Genomic DNA, 20271 nt, shown 5'->3' on the forward strand with positions numbered 1-20271 from the left:
CGCGATAGACAGGAATGGACGAATCCAATTCTCGCCGGAAGAGTACCCCGAAGGAAAGACCGAACAGATAAAAAAAGTCTCTCCCGCGAACAGGAAAAAGCGACCAACATCTGCTGCCGCTGCCAGCATTTCTCCCTCTAACAGCCACTGTTAGAGGGACTTTCCCTTGGAAAGGAAAATGCCAACACCTGGAGGTAAACCTCCAGGCAGCACTCTCTGCTTCCCTTCAATGAGCTTTAGCTCAAATTGAAGGTCGACATAGAGTGTTGCCTGAGAAACAAAGCTGGAGCTTGTTTCTGGGTTCCCCCTGAAGTGGTTACCCGAAGAACTCCAAAGTGTTGTACACAGCCACTGCTCTGGTGGTCCGGAACTGTCGCAGGCGCAGGCGATAAAGGTGGAGACTGGCAGGATCATCAGACTACGCACTTCTTACATTGGCTGCTACCGCTGAGGAAAAACAAAAAAGAGAATAAAAAAAAATCCTCGGGAAGCCAACCTAACCCGCAGACGGGAAAGGTTTCCCCCAAGAGGCACAAGAGAAAGCTAAAGACTAAGCACTCCCTTCACCAGCTGTCATCACAGAATGAAGGAGAGCGGCCTAAAAAGTGCTGAAGAAAATGACAAATTCGTTGATAATTTGTATTTTTCCTAGCTATACAAACCTTAGCTATTTAATAGGGGTTATTACTTTCGGCATAGCTGAAATGACGAGCCATAAGAATTTTAACGAGGGTTTACTACCCCACCGCTAGTTAGCGGGGGGGGATTGGGAGGGTAGCTTGCTATCCCGCCCCCCCCCCCCCTCACACACACCTGTGCTTGAGCTCACTTTGCTTAGAGGTAGGATTTCAAGGGGGATAGGGCTGGCGGGCAAGTTTGATTAAATAGCTAAGGTTTGTATAGTTAGGAAAAATGATATTTTAATTATAAAATAAATTTTTGAATATACTTACCCGGTGAATATATAATAGCTGCAACTCTGTTGCTCGACAGACAAAAAACAGTAAAAACTCGCCAGCGATCGCTATACAGGTTGCGGGTGTGCCCACTAGCGCCAACTGTCGGCCAGATACTACTCTCTCGATGTAAACAAAGACTCAATTTCTTCTCATCCCACTGCGTCTCTATTGGGGAGGAAGGGAGGGTCGTTTAATTTATATATTCACCGGGTAAGTATATTCAAAAATTTATTTTATAATTAAAATATCATTTTTAAATATTTAACTTAGCCGGTGAATATATAATAGCTGATTCACACCCAGGGTGGTGGGTAGAGACCAGTTAAATATGTTTACATCGTATAAGCTAAGAGTTTTTTATTTCATTTTGACAGTTATCAATATAACAAAACCAAAATAAATAGGTACCTGGTAAGGAAGTCGACTTAGACGATTACTCTGCCTTGTAAGTACGTCTTCCTTACGGAGCCCCGCGATCCTCTTAGGATGCTGACAGACCCCCAGGAGCTGAAGTATCAAGGGCTGCAACCCATACAACAGGACCTCATCAAACCCCTAATCTGGGCGCTCTCAAGAAATGACTTTGACCACCCGCCAAATCAACCAGGATGCGAAAGGCTTCTTAGCCTTCCGGACAACCCATAAAAACATTAAAACATTTCAAGAGACAGATTAAAAGGATATGGAATTAGGGAATTGTAGTGGTTGAGCCCTCACCCACTACTGCACTCGCTGCTACGAATGGTCCCAGTGTGTAGCAGTTCTCGTAAAGAGACTGGACACCTTTTAAGTAACATGACGCGAACACTGACTTGCTTCTCCAATAGGTTGCGTCCATGATACTTTGCAGAGATCTATTTTGCTTAAAGGCCACGGAAGTTGTTACAGCTCTAACCTCGTGCGTCTTAACCTTAAGCAAAGATCGGTCTTCCTCACTCAAGTGTGAATGAGCTTCTCGTATTAACAATCTGATAAAACATGACAAAGCATTCTTTGACATAGGCAAGGATGGTTTCTTAACCGAACACCATAACGCTTCAGATTGGCCTCGTAAAGGTTTAGTACGAGCTAAGTAGAACTTAAGAGCTCTAACAGGGCATAAGACTCTTTCTAGTTCATTGCCTACGATCTCCGATAAGCTGGGAATATCGAAAGATTTAGGCCAAGGACGAGAAGGTAGCTCATTTTTGGCTAGAAAACCAAGTTGCAGAGAACAAGTGGCTTTTTCTGACGAAAATCCGATGTTCTTGCTGGAGGCATGAATCTCACTGACTCTTTTAGCTGAGGCTAAGCATACCAGGAAAAGTCTTAAGAGTGAGATCTTTCAGGGAGGCTGACTGTAAAGGCTCAAACCTGTCTGACATGAGGAATCTTAGGACCACGTCTAAATTCCACCCAGGAGTAGCCAAATGACGCTCCTTAGTGGTCTCGAAAGACTTAAGGAGGTCTTGCAGATCTTTATTGTTGGAAAGATCTAAGCCTCTATGCCGGAAGACCGATGCCAACATGCTTCTGTAGCCCTTGATAGTGGGAGCTGAAAGGGATCGTCCTTTTCTCAGGTATAAGAGAAAATCAGCTATTTGGGCTACAGAGGTACTGGACGAGGATACGGAAACTGACTTGCACCAGTCTCGGAAGACTTCCCACTTCGATTGGTAAACTCTAATGGTAGACGCTCTCCTCGCTCTAGCAATCGCACTGGCTGCCTCCTTCGAAAAGCCTCTAGCTCTCGAGAGTCTTTCGATAGTCTGAAGGCAGTCAGACGAAGAGCGTGGAGGCTTTGGTGTACCTTCTTTACGTGTGGCTGACGTAGAAGGTCTACTCTTAGAGGAAGACTTCTGGGAACGTCTACTAACCATCGAAGTACCTCGGTGAACCATTCTCTCGCGGGCCAGGGGGGAGCAACTAACGTCAACCTTGTCCCTTCGTGAGAGGCGAACTTCTGCAGTACCTTGTTGACAATCTTGAATGGTGGGAATGCGTAAAGATCCAGATGTGACCAATCTAGGAGGAAGGCATCTATATGTATTGCTGCTGGGTCCGGGACTGGAGAGCAATAGATTGGAAGCCTCTTGGTCAGCGAGGTTGCAAAGAGATCTATGGTGGGTTGACCCCAAGTCGACCAAAGTCTCTTGCACACATCCTTGTGGAGGGTCCATTCGGTTGGAATTACTTGACCTTTCCGACTGAGACAATCTGCTAGGACGTTCAAGTCGCCCTGGATGAACCTCGTTACTAGGGAGATGCCTCGATCTTTTGACAAGATGAGCAGGTCCCTTGCGACCTCGTACAAAGTCAGTGAGTGGGTACCTCCCTGTTTGTAAATGTACGCCAAGGCCGTGGTGTTGTCCGAGTTTACCTCCACCACCTTGCCTCGAAGGAGATTCTCGAAGCTTATCAAGGCCAGATGAACCGCCAAAAGCTCCTTGCTGTTGATATGCATGCTCCTCTGACTCGAGTTCCACAGACCTGAGCATTCCCGACCGTCCAGCGTCGCGCCCCAGCCCAAGTCCGATGCGTCCGAGAAGAGAACGTGGTTGGGTATCTGAACTGCCAGGGGAAGACCCTCTCGTAGGCTGATATTGTCCTTCCACCAAGTCAGACAAGACTTTATCTTTTCGGAAATCGGGATCGAGACCGCCTCTAGCGTCTTGTCCTTTTTCCAGTGAAAAGCCAGATGGAATTGAAGAGGACGGAGGTGTAGCCTTCCTAGCGAGACAAATTGCTCCAGGGATGATAGCGTCCCTACCAGACTCATCCACAGCCTGACTGAGCAGCGTTCTTTCTTCAGCATCTTCTGGATGGAGAGCAGGGCTTGATCTATTCTGGGGGCCGACGGAAAAGCCCGAAAAACTTGACTGTGAATCTCCATCCCTAAATACAGAATAGTTTGGGATGGGACCAGCTGTGACTTTTCCAAATTGACTAGGAGTCCCAATTCCTTGGCCAGATCTAGAGTCCAATTGAGATCCTTCAGACAGCGATGACTGGAAGAGGCTCTGAGAAGCCAGTCGTCCAAGTACAGGGAGGCTCTAATCTCCGATAGCTCGAAACTGGTACCCCACATTCCTGTGAACAAACCTCAGAAACGGTTGGGAATCGGGGTGTATAGGAATGTGGAAGTATGCCTCCTGAAGGTCGAGAGAGACCATCCAGTCGCCTTCCATAAATGCTGTCAAGACAGCCTGGTAGACTTCATCGTGAAGTTTGTCTTGACAATGAACACATTGAGCGCACTTTCCTCTTACGTACTCCTGCAGTGAACATGGCTGCCAAATCATGGAGCCATCCCTGAGGGACTTGTCCCTGCAGAGAACGTGGCTGTCAGATCATTGGAGCCATCCCTGAAAGCCTTGTTTATGCATGACATAATTGTACAGCAAAACTTCAAAGGCTCAAAAACAGCTGTGAAGTTGACCTGTAAAATCTTGGAGCGTCTCCTGGCCAGGCACCAGGGAGAGTCTACGAGATTTGAGAAGTCTATCTGGGCAGAGGCAGGAACTCCCAAGCCGAGAACTTCTCTCGTGTCATATCAGACTCTCGCTCTATAAGCCAGTTTAAAAGAAGGGAAAGCAAAGGCTGTATCCCCCAAACTCCTCCTGGTGAAAAACCAGTCGCCTAGCAAACGTAAAGCTCTCTAGGAGAGCGAGAGAGCACTAGCTTATAAACAATGGCTTCGAAGTAGCTAGGCCTAGTGTAAGCTCTGACGTTTAGGCGAACGAGGAGCAGCATTTACAAAAAGATCCGGACAAAGATCCTTAAAAAACAGCATGATTTAATTAAAGTCCATAGAGGGCTAAGCAGCTTTAGGCTCCTCTCCATCTGACAGAGTCCTCAAGGGAATATCAGTAGGAGGGGGAACAGCAACTTCCTCATCTAAAGGAACCTTGTCCGATAATAGCTGAGTCTCAAGCAAGGGAGAGACCTACCGTGGTGGCAATGCTTTACAAGCAGAGTCCACACGCACTGGTGCATTAGTAGCGGACCAGGACGCAACGTCATGTAACTGCTTGACAGTCTGTGAACTGTCAACAACAACAGGTGCGAGAGACCAGGACGCAACGTCATGTAACTGCTTGACAGTCTGTGAACTGTCAACAACAACAGGTGCGAGAGACCAGGACGCAACGTCATGTAACTGCTTGACAGTCTGTGAACTGTCAACAACAACAGGTGCGTGAGGACGCACAGCGTCCACTCGAGACTGCTTTGACTGCCTAGACTGAGCAGTCAAAACAACTCTAGAATGCGGAGGTTGACGCACAGCGTCAAAACAAGTCAACTCCGATTGTTAGCGAACGTCCTGAACGTCAACAGGAGCATCAGCAAGTGGCCTAACGTCCAAATGTGGCTGAAAATCCACACGAGACCGCATCGAGTGTGGTTCTAAACAACCTGACTGACGTGACTTAGCTACGCCAACGTCAACAGGACGCACAAAGGAACGTTAGGTTGGCTGAAAGCCAGGATCTCGATGAGATAAACAGCTAGGCTCAACGGACTAATCGGCAGAACAGTCTTTCATAAGGGAGGCAAGCTTATTCTGCATGTCTTGCCGTACAACCCATTTAGGATCAACGGAAATGGTTGCGGTAAGAGACGAGGGTAACGTCTGTGACCGCAACACTTTGCCAACAAAAAAGACTCTCGGAGTCTGTGTTACGCTTTTGTTAGGCGGCGAGCAGTTTTCCGATGACTGCATAGGGTCAGAGCTGTCTTAATGGCTGCAACCAGGACGCTGGACCTGTCCTGAAAGGACTGACTTTCGCTTAAGGGCCTCGAAACCTTGTTTCAGGTTTCTTATGCGAAAAGCCTTCGGATGACGAGGAGAAAATTGTCTCTCTCGCCTTATGGTAGGGGAGATCTTGGTAAGATACACCCGATACCATAGAGGGAAACGTCTGTTCACTGATCAAGGCCTCTCGAACCCATAAGTCGTACGACATTACTTCTCCCCTGGGCTTGGGAGCTTGCAAGAGGTCCCGGACTAGGTGAACGACAGGCACGAACAGACGAACCCTCGGACGCAACACTGTATCACTTTGCGCAATATCACTTTATCACTACGATTTTCTGTTTTGCACTTATTTCACTGAAATCGAAACTTTTACTGATTTCTACCTGAAGCACGCAATTCTACCCTCATCAAAAGGTAGTAAATGCGAAATCAGTCGTATAATGCAAGCACATTAATACCAGCAAAAAAACAGTAAACATCTTTTAAGATAAAAAAATTCAGTGGTTGGGGAAGAGAAGAAACACTAGTTCATTCAAAACTACGTTTTCAATCTCTCACCGTACATTGCCTGGGGACGAGAATAAAACTAAAAACGTTTTATCCTTTCTCCCCGTACAGAGACTAGGGACGAGAGTAACTCGAGAACAACGTTACCCGCTTGAACGGAACGTTTTCTCTCCTCTCTCTCCCTCCGTCTCTAACTCTCTCTCTCTTTCTCTCTTGATTTCGCACCTAAGAGAAGAGCCCAATTACATTTCGTCAAAAATGTTATTTTTATTAATAAAATAAATTTTTGAATATACTTACCCAGTGATCATATAAGCTGTCAGCTCTGCTGCCCGACAGAAAAACCTAAGGACAAAATACGCCAGCGATCGCTATACAGGTGGGGGTGTACATCAACAGCGCCATCTGTCGAGCAGGTACTCAAGTACTCCATGTAAACACAGAACCAATTTTCTCCTCGGTCCACTGGGTCTCTATTGGGGAGGAAGGGAGGGTCCTTTAATATATGATCACCGGGTAAGTATATTCAAAAATTTATTTTATTAATAAAAATAAAATTTTTCAATATTAAACTTAGCCGGTGATCATATAAGCTGATTCACACCCAGGGGGGTGGGTAGAGACCAGCATTACATGTTTACATTATTAAGAGCTAAGTATTTTGTATTTCATTTTAGCAGTTATTCAAAATAACAAACATAAAATAAATAAGTACCTGGTAAGGAAGTCGACTTGAACAATTACTCTGCCTTTTTAAGTACGTCTTCCTTACTGAGCCTCGCGATCCTCATAGGATGCTGTGCGACTCCTAGGAGCTGAAGTATCAAGGGTTGCAACCCATACTAAAGGACCTCATCAAAACCTCTAATCTAGGCGCTTCTCAAGAAAAGAATTTGACCATCCGCCAAATCAACCAGGATGCGAAAGGCTTCTTAGCCTTCCGGACAACCCAAAAACAACAATAAAAACATTTCAAGAGAAAGTTTAAAAAGGTTATGGAATTAGGGGAATGTAGTGGTTGAGCCCTCACCCACTACTGCACTCGCTGCTACGAATGGTCCCAGGGTGTAGCAGTTCTCGTAAAGAGACTGGACATCTTTAAGATAAAAAGACGCGAACACTGACTTGCTTCTCCAATAGGTTGCGTCCATTATACTCTGCAGAGATCTGTTTTGTTTGAAGGCCACTGAAGTTGCGACAGCTCTAACTTCATGTGTCCTTACCTTCAGCAAAGCATGGTCTTCCTCATTCAGATGGGAATGAGCTTCTCGTATCAACAGTCTAATATAATAGGAAACTGCATTCTTCGACATAGGTAAAGAAGGTTTCTTAATAGCACACCATAAAGCTTCTGACTGTCCTCGTAAAGGTTTAGTTCGTTTTAAATAGAACTTAAGAGCTCTAACAGGGCACAAGACTCTTTCTAGTTCATTTCCAACCAAATTAGAAAGGCTTGGAATATCGAACGATTTCGGCCAAGGACGAGAAGGTAGCTCGTTTTTGGCTAGAAAACCAAGCTGCAAAGAACATGTAGCCATTTCAGATGAAAATCCGATGTTCCTGCTGAAGGCGTGTATCTCACTGACTCTTTTAGCTGTAGCTAAGCAGACGAGGAAAAGAGTCTTTAAAGTGAGATCTTTAAAGGAGGCTGATTGTAGCGGCTCGAACCTTTCTGACATAAGGAATCTTAGTACCACGTCTAAATTCCAACCTGGTGTGGCCAAACGACGCTCCTTCGAGGTCTCAAAAGACTTAAGGAGGTCCTGTAGATCTTTGTTGTTGGAAAGATCTAAGCCTCTGTGACGGAAGACTGCTGCCAACATGCTTCTGTAACCCTTGATCGTGGGAGCTGAAAGAGATCTTTCCTTCCTCAGATATAAAAGGAAGTCAGCTATTTGAGTTACAGAGGTACTGGTTGAGGATACTGATACCGACTTGCACCAGCTTCGGAAGACTTCCCACTTCGACTGGTAGACTCTAAGAGTGGATGTTCTCCTTGCTCTAGCAATCGCCCTGGCTGCCTCCTTCGAAAAGCCTCTAGCTCTTGAGAGTCTTTCGATAGTCTGAAGGCAGTCAGACGAAGAGCGTGGAGGCTTGGGTGTACCTTCTTTACGTGTGGCTGACGTAGAAGGTCCACTCTTAGCGGAAGTGTTCTGGGAACGTCCACTAGCCATTGCAGTACCTCGGTGAACCATTCTCTCGCGGGCCAGAGGGGAGCAACCAACGTCAACCTTGTCCCTTCGTGAGAGGCGAACTTCTGCAGTACCTTGTTGACAATCTTGAACGGGGGGAATGCATAAAGATCTAGATGGGACCAATCCAGTAGAAAGGCATCTATATGAACTGCTGCTGGGTCCGGGATTGGCGAGCAATAATTTGGGAGCCTCTTGGTCATTGAGGTTGCAAAGAGATCTATGGTAGGTTGGCCCCATGTGGCCCAAAGTCTCTTGCATACATTCTTGTGAAGGGTCCATTCTGTTGGGATGATTTGACCCTTCCGACTGAGGCGGTCCGCCATGACATTCATGTTGCCTTGAATGAACCTCGTTACTAGAGACAGGTTTAGATCTCTTGACCAGGTGAGGAGGTCCCTTGCGATCTCGTACAACTTCAGAGAATGGGTCCCTCCTTGCTTGGAGATGTACGCCAAGGCCGTGGTGTTGTCGGAGTTCACCTCCACCACCTTGCTAGAAGGAGGGACTTGAAGCTTTTCAAGGCCAGATGAACTGCCAGTAGCTCCTTGCAGTTGATATGTAACGCTCTTTGCTCCGCGTTCCAGGTGCCGGAGCATTCCCGACCGTCTAATGTCGCACCCCAGCCCGTGTCCGATGCGTCCGAGAAGAGAACGTGGTTGGGGGTCTGAACAGTCAGTGGCAGACCCTCTCTGAGGTTGATGTTGTCCTTCCACCAGGTCAGTGATGACTTCATCTTCTCGGAAATAGGGATCGAGACCGCTTCTAGCGTCTTGTCCTTTCTCCAGTGAACAGCCAGGTGAAATTGAAGGGGACGGAGGTGCAGTCTCCCTAACGCAATGAACTGGTCCAGTGATGAAAGCGTCCCTATCAGACTCATCCACTGTCTGACTGAACATCGGTCCTTCATTAGCATGTTCTGGATGCATCCTTGGGCTTGACTTATTCTGGGGGCCGACGGAAAAGCCCGAAAAGCTTGACTGTGAATCTCCATCCCTAGGTACACTATAGTTTGGGATGGGACCAGTTGGGACTTTTCCATATTGACCAGGAGACCCAATTCCTTGGTCAGATCTAGAGTCCACTTTAGATTCTCCAGACAGCGACGACTGGACGAAGCTCTTAAAAGCCAGTCGTCCAAATAGAGGGAGGCTCTGATGTCTGCTAAATGCAGGAATTTGGCAATATTCCTCATCAGTTTCGTAAAGACAAGAGGCGCCGTGCTTAGGCCAAAGCACAGGGCTTGAAATTGGTAGACAACCTTCCCGTAAACGAACCTTAGAAAAGGTTGGGAATCTGGGTGGATGGGGACGTGAAAGTAAGCGTCCTTGAGGTCTAAAGAGACCATCCAGTCTTCCTTCCTGACCGCTGCTAGAACAGACTTTGTTGTCTCCATGGCGAACGTCTGCTTGGTGACAAAGACATTCAGAGCACTGACGTCTAGCACCGGTCTCCACCCTCCTGTCTTCTTTACCACTAAGAAGAGACGGTTGTAGAAGCCCGGGGATTGATGGTCCCGGACTTTGACTACCGCTCCCTTTTCTAGTAAGAGAGACACCTCTTGCTTCAAAGCTAGTCGCTTGTCCTCCTCTCTGTACCTGGGAGAGAGGTCGATGGGAGTCGTTGCTAGAGGGGGCTTGCGCAAGAATGGGATCTTGTACCCCTCTCTGAGCAACTTCACAGATTGTGCATCTGCGCCCCTGTTCTCCCAGGACTGCCAGTAGTTCTTGAGTCTGGCTCCCACTGCTGTCTGAAGAATGTGGCAGTCAGACTCTGCCTCTAAAGGACTTGGTACCTTTCTTCTTGCTCCCACGTTTCCCTTCGGCACGAGCACCTCCTCTGCTGGAGGCTCTGCCACGAAAGGGCGAAATGAATCTTGACGCTGGAGTATCCATCCTGGGTCTAGACACGGAAGGCAAAGGGGTGGCTTTGCGTGCAGATGACGCAACCAGGTCATGCGTGTCTTTTTGAATCAAGGAGGCAGCAATCTCCTTGATCAACTCCTCTGGGAAAAGGCACTTAGAGAGAGGGGCAAACATAAGCTCCGACCTCTGACATTGAGTTACTCCAGCTGACAAGAAGGAGCAAAGGTTTTCTCGTTTCTTGAGGACCCCGGAAACGAACGAAGCCGCAAGCTCACTGGAACCGTCCCGTATGGCCTTGTCCATGCAGGACATAATGAGCATGGAAGTTTCCTTGTCAGAAGGGGAGGTCTTCCTGCTCAACGCTCCCATACACCAGTCCAAAAAGTTGAACACTTCGAACGCTCTGAACACTCCTTTCAGCAGATGATCTAAATCTGAAGGAGTCCAACAAATCTTGGAGCGTCTCATGGCCAGCCTGCGGGGAGAGTCTACTAGACTTGAGAAGTCGCCCTGGGCAGAGGCAGGAACTCCCAAGCCGAGAACTTCTCCCGTGGCATACCAGACGCTCGATCTGGAAGCGAGTTTCGCAGGGGGAAACAAGAATGCTGTCTTCCCCAGGTGCATTTTGGACTGCATCCAATCTCCCAACACCCTTAAAGCTCTCTTGGACGAGCGGGCGAGGACGAGCTTCGTAAAGGCAGGCGCGGATGACTGCGTGCCTAAAGCGAACTCAGATGGAGGTGAGCGTGGGGCCGCAGAAACAAACTGATCTGGATACAAGTCCTTGAACAGTGCAAGTACTTTTCTAAAGTCCAGGGAGGGAGGCGTGGTCTTGGGTTCGTCGATGTCCGTGTGCGGGTCGTCAAGGTGTGCAGCGTCGTCATCATCAGAGAGTCCATCGTCTGAATGTTGAAGAGGAAGCGGCAAAGGAGTAGGCATTGGCTGGTCAGCTGAGTCCAGCAGCACGGGAGTAGGAGTAACCACAGTGGGTTGCGGAGGTTGACGCACCGCGTCAAAACAAAACAACTTAGGTTGTTGTTGTTGTAACTCGCGAACGTCAACGGAGGGTTCCGTGCGTCGGCGAACGTCAACATGCGGCTGGCAGGGTACAGTGCGCATGGGTGGCGGGACTCTCACAGCTGGAGTGCGGGAGAAGGTAGCCTCAGCGTCAACTGGACGCACAACCGTGGTTGGTTGTAGGCTAATGGGTGCAGCGTCAACCTTCTCCGCACGAAAGTCCTGCATTAACGATGACAACTGTGTCTGCATGGTCTGCAGCAAAGCCCACTTAGGGTCTACAGTAGCAGGTGCGGCAACAGACGGTGTTACTGCCTGTTGCGGTACCGCTTTGCCTCTCTTAGGTGGTGTGCAGTCATCTGAAGACTGCAGCGAGTCCGAACTGACCCAGTGGCTACAACTGGGCCGTTGGACTTGCGCGGAAGGTACCTTGCGTTTGAGAGGTCGTGAGACCTTGGTCCATTGTTTCTGCCGAGAAACATCTTCCGCAGACGAGGAATAAATGGGCTCTCTCGTCTTCTTGTGGGTGGGGCGATCTTGGCAAGATACGTCCGAAACCACGGAGGGAACGTCTGTCCGCTGATTAAAGCCTGTCGAACCCTTTGGTCGTACGACATTGCTTCTCCCCTGGGCTTGGGAGCTTGCAAGAGGTCCCGGACTGGGAGGACGACAGGCACGAACAGACGCACCCTCAAGCGCAACACTAACACTTTTCACAACACTTCCACTCACTAGGTCACTACCCACTGCACTCTTGCCCTTCAACTCCCTGACGTCTGCCATGAGTTGGTTACGGTCACTCGCCAATGACTCGACTCTCTCACCCAGAGCCTGGATGGCACGCATCATATCTGCCATCGAAGGTTGTTGAGTGCTAGAAGGGGGATCAGGAGCAACCACTACAGGAGAAGGAATAGGTTGTGGGGCATGGGGAGAGGAAAAATCAACTGAGCGAGATGAACTCCTCCTGACTCTATCTCTCTCTAGCCTACGTGAATATTTAAGGAATTCGAGAAAATTGAATTCCGAAAGCCCAATGCATTCCTCACACCGATCTTCCCATTGACAGGATTTACCCCGACAATTGGAACAAATGGTGTGAGGATCGATAGAGGCCTTCGGAAGACGCCTTGAACAGTCCCTAGCACTACACTTCCTGTATTTAGGGACTTGAGAAGGGTCAGCCATCTTGAATTAGTCAAAGGGGAAATTCAAAATCTATCCAAGTCGTCAACAAATAATCCAAATTCAATCAAAGAATGCAAGGAAGTATTGAAGATAACCTCTGCAAAGCGAAAGCTAACAACTAGAAATGAGTACTTCACCAAAATCTGTGAAAATCAATCCAGTAAGCAACAGCGTATTTAGTAGGTCTTGCCGGTGGCACGACAGAGAGAAAATTGGTTCTGTGTTTACATGGAGTACTTGAGTACCTGCTCGACAGATGGCGCTGTTGATGTGCACCCCCACCTGTATAGCGATCGCTGGCGTATTTTGTCCTTAGGTTTTTCTGTCGGGCAGCAGAGCTGACAGCTTATATGATCACCGGCTAAGTTTAATATTGAAAAAAACATGTTATTTGACCAAAGGAAAAAACTGAAAGGTTTTTCAATTAAAAAGTTCCTTTAAAATAGAATTTAAAACATTTAAGCTTTGAAAGAAGAATGAACAAAACGTCAGAATTGATTTACTCTTTCTGCAAAGTGAAACCGTGATACTCTCTCTCTCTATCGTAACGATAGAGCGCAAACTGCGTAGCATAAATAAACTAAACGTTTGTTCATCTTTGAAAACAGTACGAAGACTATTCAAAGAAATTCTTTCATAAAATATTTATTAAAAATATTCATTTAAAAAGTTTTAAATCATTAGCTCTTTAAAAGCTATTTACGATTGAAAGGGCTCAACGTTGTTTAACTTCGGTTTCCAAGTTAGGACCGCCTACTCTCAGGAAAGGTCGCATATAAACAAAACATTAAAATTTATTTTTTATGTTTATTATAAATGGAAAGTTAATCGAAGAGGCCTAATAAAGGCGGTGAGATATAAAATATATAGAGGAAAATCTATAATTAATTTATAACGTGATAAGATAATTACTAAAAGCCTAAACACACTTCCGTCTAAGGGAAGGGTCGGCCATTTAAAAGTCAAAGAAAGTCCATACTCTCTTTGTCACCAAAAATTAAATCTATCCAAAACGAGTTCAAGATTTAAGATGAAGATAAAACACCTGCACTGCGAAAGCTCAAACCAAAATGAAGTACTTCACCAAATATGTTGAGAAAACTCCAGGTTCTACAGCGAGTAAAAGTACGTCTTGTCGACACGTCGACAGAGAAGAAATTGAGTCTTTGTTTACATCGAGAGAGTGGTATCTGGCCGACAGTTGGCGCTGGTGGGCACACCCGCAACCTGTATAGCGATCGCTGGCGAGTTTTTACTGTTTTTTGTCTGTCGAGCAACAGAGTTGCAGCTATTATATATTCACCGGCTAAGTTAAATATTTAAAAATACAAATTATCTACAAATTTATCATTTATTCCGTAACTGACATACAAACCACGCTATTTAATAGGGGGTGACTCACCCACTAGGAAGGGTGGAAAGTCCCAGCCAGTACTGGCTTTTGGCTTTGCACGGGGACTCGATATTTGAGTGTGTCAGCACTCAACAATAAGGAGTCCCTGCACTTCGCTAGAACCTTGCCACGCAAGGACTGCGGCCTACGTAAGCTGTGTGAGAAGGTATAATAAAGTGTGACTCGTCCTAGGAAGTTGACCTGTAGTCCTTTAGATGGAAACTTTAGGCTAGGACTCTCCCAATACCACCTCGTCAGGGTATGGGGACGTGACAGTATTAGCTTAATACTAGGAACACAAGGAAACATGGTTTACCTGCAGTGGTTTGAGGTCAACTGTGCAGAGAACCCAGGATGCTGCTTTCCCCAAGAGAGGGGAAGATGAAGAAAAGAATAAAGGCCAGACAAACCTTTTCATTCATGCAGACTAAGACCGGGTAACAATGCCCTCAACCTTCTGCTACTTGTTCGCTAAGGAGCCTGAGGTTTTAAACCAGCTGTTTTGCAGCCACCACAGGGGCGATAGAAAACGTATCAAGCTTCCTGTGGGTCACGTCTTGCTGGTAGTGGGCTGTGAAGGTCGTCTGACGCTTCCTCACCCCAGCTTGAAGAACCTGCGTCACTGAGAAATTTCTCTTGAAGGCCAGGGACGTAGCTACACCCCTGACATCATATGCTCTAGGGCAACGTGCCGGAGGAGAGTCTGGATTTAGGGACAGATGAATCACCCTACGAATCCATGCCGAGATGGTGTTCTTGGTGACCCTCCTCTTAGTCCTCCCAGTGCTCACAAACAATGCCTACACCTGGGGACGGACTGCAGCCGTTCTTTTGAGATATAGCCTCAGACTCCTTACTGGGCACAGTAGGATATGGTCTGGGTCATCTGTTACAGAACGAAGACTCGAAATCTGGAAGGAGTCGAACTGAGGGTCCGGAACCCCCGGATTTTGAGTCTTAGCAATAAACTCAGGGACGAATTTGAATGTTACCTCGCCCCATCCCCTTGAATGGGCGATGTCATATGAGAGACCATGAAGTTCACTGACTCGCTTGGCCGAGGCCAAAGCTAGTAGGAACACCGTCTTCCAAGTTAGGTGGCAATCTGAAGCCTGGCGTAATGGTTCATAGGGAGGTCTCTTAAGAGACCTGAGAACTCGAACCATGTTCCATGGAGGAGGTCTCACTTCCGACTGAGGGCAGGTAAGTTCATAACTTCGTACGAGTAGGGAAAGTTCCAGCGAGGAAGAAATGTCCATTCCTTTGAGCCTGAAGGCTAGACTTAAGGCTGAGCGATAGCCTTTCACTGCCGAGACTGAAAGGCGCATTTCTTCCCGCAAATACACGAGGAACTCCGCTATTGCTGGAATAGTGGCATCGAGTGGAGAGATACCCCTTCCATGACACCAACCACAGAAGACTTTCCACTTTGCCTGGTAGACAGATGCGGATGACTTTCGCAGATGTCCAGACATCCTAATCGCAACTTGTTGCGAAAATCCTCTCTCAGCGAGGAGATGCTGTATAGTCTCCAGGCAAGAAGTCGTAGCGAAGCTACGGCTTTATGGAAGATGTTGGCATGTGGTTGTCTGTGTAGCTCGTGTCGCGGAGGGAGTTCTTTCGGAAGTTCCGTCAGGAGTTGCAGAAGGTCCGGAAACCATTCCGCATGATGCCATAGCAGAGCTATGAGGGTCATTGAAAGATTGACCGATATTCTGGTCTTGTTGAGTACCCTCCTCATCAGACAGAACGGGGGGAAAGGCGTACACGTCGATGTTGTCCCACCGTTGTTGGAAGGCATCTTGCCAGAGTGCCTTGGGATCCGGAACTGGGGAGCAGTACAGCGGAAGCTTGAAGTTCAACGCTGTCGCGAACAGATCCACAGTCAGGGAACCTCACAAAGTCAGGACTTTGTTGGCTACTAGATGATCCAAAGACCACTCGGTACTCACTATCTGAGACGCTCTGCTCAGATTGTTGGCGAGCACATTCCTTTTGCCCGAAATGAAGCGAGCCGATAGTGGAAACGAGCGGACTTCGGTCCATCTCAGTATCTTTACTGCAAGATGGGATAGCTGTTGTGAAAAGGTACCTCCCTGCTCGTTAATGTAAGCCACTACCGTGGTGTTGTCGCTCCTCACTACCACGGAGTGACCCGCCAGGTACTGTTGGAACTGTTGAAGTGCCAGAAATACGGCCTTCATCTCTAGCAGGTTTATGTGGAGGCACTTTTCTGATTCTGATCATAGGCCTGCTCTGCCCTGTGAAACTGTCACCTCCTCCACTTCTATGCTCGGCATCAGCACTACTGGAGGTAGTCAAGAGGGAGAATTGACCGATCAAGGGCCTAGCCTACCTTTTCCTCTTCAATTCTAGTTCAACACCTTCGTTGGTAAACAGCTGACTAGAGTCATAGGGTTTTCGAGACTCCCGTGGTTTGGTTTCGGGATCATGTCTACTTGTCTCCGGTCTAAAGACTGATCTGGAAGCTTGCCCAGACAGGGAGATGGCCTTGTATAGTTATTGGAGGCAAGAGGCTGAGGGAAGACACGGGCCCATGGAGAAGCAAATCCTGATTGGATTTTCTCCATTTATCTGTCATCAGTTCTCCCTGTTCTAGGGTGGAGCAGAGAAGGACCCTTAAGTGAAGAATTCCAAAGGTTCAGTACCTCTCTCTGGTCTACTTGCCTGGCAAACTTACTTTTTTACAATTCAGTAAGCCGACTGGTCAACTGCCTGGAGAACCAAAAATTCCACATCTTTTGCTCCAGATAGAGAGAGATGTGAATTGCCTCTTCTTCTCTGCATTAGAGAGGTCTGAGTTCAAGGTCAAGTACCCCACAGTACCTAACCCGTGGTCTAACCAGGAAGCTGCAGATTCCATGTTAAAGGCCTTTGAAGCCGTGAAAGTAATGTGTTGAGGGACTAGTTTCTCAACCAAAAAAGATGTGGCCAGGGTAAAGATTGCTGGGTCTAGGGGGGCAGAGGAGAGGGATGAGAGTCCTTTTCCACCTAATAGCACCTCTGCTTGACTTGAAGAAGCTAGTGACATGATTGCAGATGATCGACCTTCTTTTAGGGAATCTTTCCGAGCCAATACCTGCACATCAACCTTGTCGAATGCCTCCTTAGCTAGCTCTGACAGAGGAAATTCTTGTAGTCTTGAATCCTGAGGAGTGCAGCATAGTCTGCCTATTTAAAGGTTTAAAGGCCACTCATGAATGGCAGAAGTAAGGGACAGAGTGACATTACCCTATCAAGCACGACAATGCCTTAGAGACTGACCATATATACGTATGATCAGCACCCAAGCTCCCTCTCCACCCAAGGAGGACCAGGCAATGGCTGCAGCTGACTCAGCAGATAGACCTATAGGCTCCCCCAAACCTTCCATTCTAAGCTCATAAGGATGGTGAGGTTGCAGCGACCAAAGGAACTAATGAGTTTGAGCGGGACTCGAAGCCTAGTCTGTTGATCACCAGTCAGGGACGTTATATACCACATAGGCCACGATAACTTTCCTACCTTTAACTGGCGGTCTAGGGACTTTGCTATGGTTGTTAAACCTCCTGATCAGGTACAGGACCTATAGAAAGGAAGACTCGGACCGCCTACTTGGACTCGGTGCAATTCGGACCGTCTGCTTGTAGCAACCATCCAATAAAAAATAGGGAGAGTCCCCACCCAGGGAGCGGCAGCTCCTCTCTGGATACGAATCATACTGCTTCTCGTCTTTCTGTTCAAACGCTACACCCGTCAGGTGCTGAAGAGGACCAGGGATGAAAACTTATCTCTAATTTCCCAATAGCCTCATCCAAATTTTTTACCTGAAATTCCCTATGCTTTCCAGTGTCAAAAACTGGCTTGCCTCAGGCATAGGAGAAAGGAAATTATATACTATGGAGCCTTTGTATAACAACGGACGTGCATAAAACACCACCTAACCTAATATACAAACTGTGTCCTTACCTACTTATCGAACACAGGAGCTAATGCCTCCCTACAACTCTGCCTCAGATTGACATAATCTTAGTAAAAGTGTTGAAAATAAGGGAGTTATGAAGCATGGCCATCATCATACGTACACCCCGATACCATTTTACAGAATAAGTTAATACACACCGCTACCTAACCTTACATACGTCACCATGACGTTTCAGAGGGTTAACGCCATCTGCGATCCATCAATTTCCGTGACTATAACTTTACCATTACCTCTATATGATTTCCATATATTGCTTGGTACAAAATATGAATCATCAGTTTTTGCAGAGGGTACCATAAAGGTAGCCTCAAACAGAGTTAGATATAATCACATAATCGCTTCAGCCTGAGACAAATATACAATAAGTATATAATTTCAACGTGGCTACAAAATTGATTTAAAAATGTAAGGTATCAAGTATGCTATATGAATTGGTTAAAAGCATATCTAATTCTCACTGAACTTTTAACAAATTGAAGTGAAAATATTAATAAAATAATATTAATTAAGTAAAAGTCTTGGTATTATTACAGTTTCATCCATTATGGGAAATCTATTATAATAATATATTTCCCGAGTAAAGCAAGTCTTTTGTAGTATTTCTGTAAAATATTATCTGTCGCAAATGCCTAGTTCTTTATATATCGACGATCAAACTCACGCTACTCATGTCTTCCTCCCAGATTTTTTCTAAGTCTGTTGTTATTGTTGACTGTGTCTTGTATTTGCTTAAATGAGCCCTGTAACCACTATAATCCGCTGACAAACTAGTCCACTATGAAGTCTTACACGTTTGGCCAATCACAGCGCCTGTCCACTATGACGTCATACATGTTTGGCCAATCACAGTGCGACAATACAACTGCGCGACAATACATTATCTTCCCAGGCATTTCATTTCGTTCTTAGACATGGAGACCATAGAAAGCACGTCATCTCATGTTGCACAAGAAGTTGAAATTCCATCTTCTTGTCCTGACTGTTTCCTAACTTACAATGAATTTGTTGAAAAACTAGTGCATTTGTGCCAGAGACACAATTTAATTTTACAAAATAAAAATTGTCCTGCATGCCAAGGAACCTTCCCAACGGCTTCACGTTTTCCTCAAAGCAGCAGCACATCTTTATAAACCAACAGTTTAAGGTAAGCTTTATTAATTTATAGAGTATATTATAATGGTGATAGTATAATGATGTATACAGCAGTACCATCACTTTGGATTTGGTTTGATGGATGTGTTAGGTAGTGGCTGTAAGGGGGGGGGGGGGTCGCAGGGGCTAGGCCTAGGTAGGGGTACAGGGCCCTAGGTTAGGTGGTAGTATTAGGTTCGGTAGTGTCCCGAAAATCACTGTGGCCTTAAGGGGGGGTCGCAGGGGGGGCGGAGCCCCCCCCCCGGTAGGCCTAGGTAGGGATACAGGGCCCCTATGCTAGGTTAGGTGGGTTTTCTTAGGTTCAGTAGTGCCCTGAAAATCACTGTGGCCTTAAGGGGGGGGTCGCAGGGGGGCGGAGGCCCCCCCCCCCGGTAGGGCTAGATAGGGGTATAGGGGGAGGGGTGGTGGAAGGATAAGTATTCATTTATTGCAAATATCATTTGACGCCCCCCCCCCCACCCAAAACCCCGGTTCCCAACTGGTGTCCCCCATAATTGTTGGGATGAAGTAGGGTCTTTCTGCATTCTGGAACAACTTGTTGTTTTAACTCCAATTACATAGTAAATCTCTAAATCGGATGGTTTGCGGTCAAAATAAACGTTAAATTCGTTGAAACTACACTATTTCTGATGCAACAAATATATTTTTATTCCAGTTTCCCCATAATGGATGAAACTGTAAATTTACCAAAGTCTTTTCTAATTCCACTTTTCTGTATCATGGAAACGTCATCATATAAGCTTATTTACTAACAAGAAATAACATAAATTAAGCTTTACCAATCCGTAAATTTTTTTTCAGATATTACTTCCTTGTGAAGTGTTTGGCGATGGCTAAATCATGGTTCACTGTGATAGTTATTTTGATTAATAGTATAAACAGCTGTTTTTGGTGAACTGTTTTAGGAAGACGTTGATTATCATACCAGGTCCAGGGTGACAGGTTCCAGGTTTCTCGTTGCTCTCTCCACAACACTGTCATTGTGGGCACACTACTAGAAGAAGTGTAGTAGGTGCAAAGCGCTGCAATCTGCAGACAATTCATTACCATTAGTTATTATTGTTATTATTATTACTAGCCAAGCTACAAACCTAGTTGTAAAATCAAGTTGCTATAAGACCAAGGGGTCCAATAGGGAAAAATAGCCCAATGAGGAAAGGAAATAAGGAAATAGATAAATGATGAGAACGAATTAACAATAAATCATTCTAAAAACAGTAACAACGTCAATACAGATATGTCATATATAAACTATTAACAATGTCAAATCAGATA

General features: G+C 46.4%; 1 protein-coding gene across 1 annotated transcript in view; it reads right to left on the reverse strand.

The window, feature by feature from the left end:
- LOC137650216 (DNA-dependent metalloprotease SPRTN-like) overlaps positions 1–19976 on the reverse strand; it is a 108149-nt gene extending 88173 nt beyond the window's left edge. Inside the window, exon 1 of the mRNA XM_068383444.1 lies at positions 19922–19976. The gene's annotated coding sequence lies outside the window, so the exon portion shown is untranslated. The remainder of the gene's footprint in view (positions 1–19921) is intronic.
- Between the last annotated feature and the right edge of the window lie 295 nt (positions 19977–20271).

The sequence above is a fragment of the Palaemon carinicauda genome, chromosome 11 (assembly GCF_036898095.1).
Source record: "Palaemon carinicauda isolate YSFRI2023 chromosome 11, ASM3689809v2, whole genome shotgun sequence".
Classification (NCBI taxonomy): domain Eukaryota; kingdom Metazoa; phylum Arthropoda; class Malacostraca; order Decapoda; family Palaemonidae; genus Palaemon; species Palaemon carinicauda.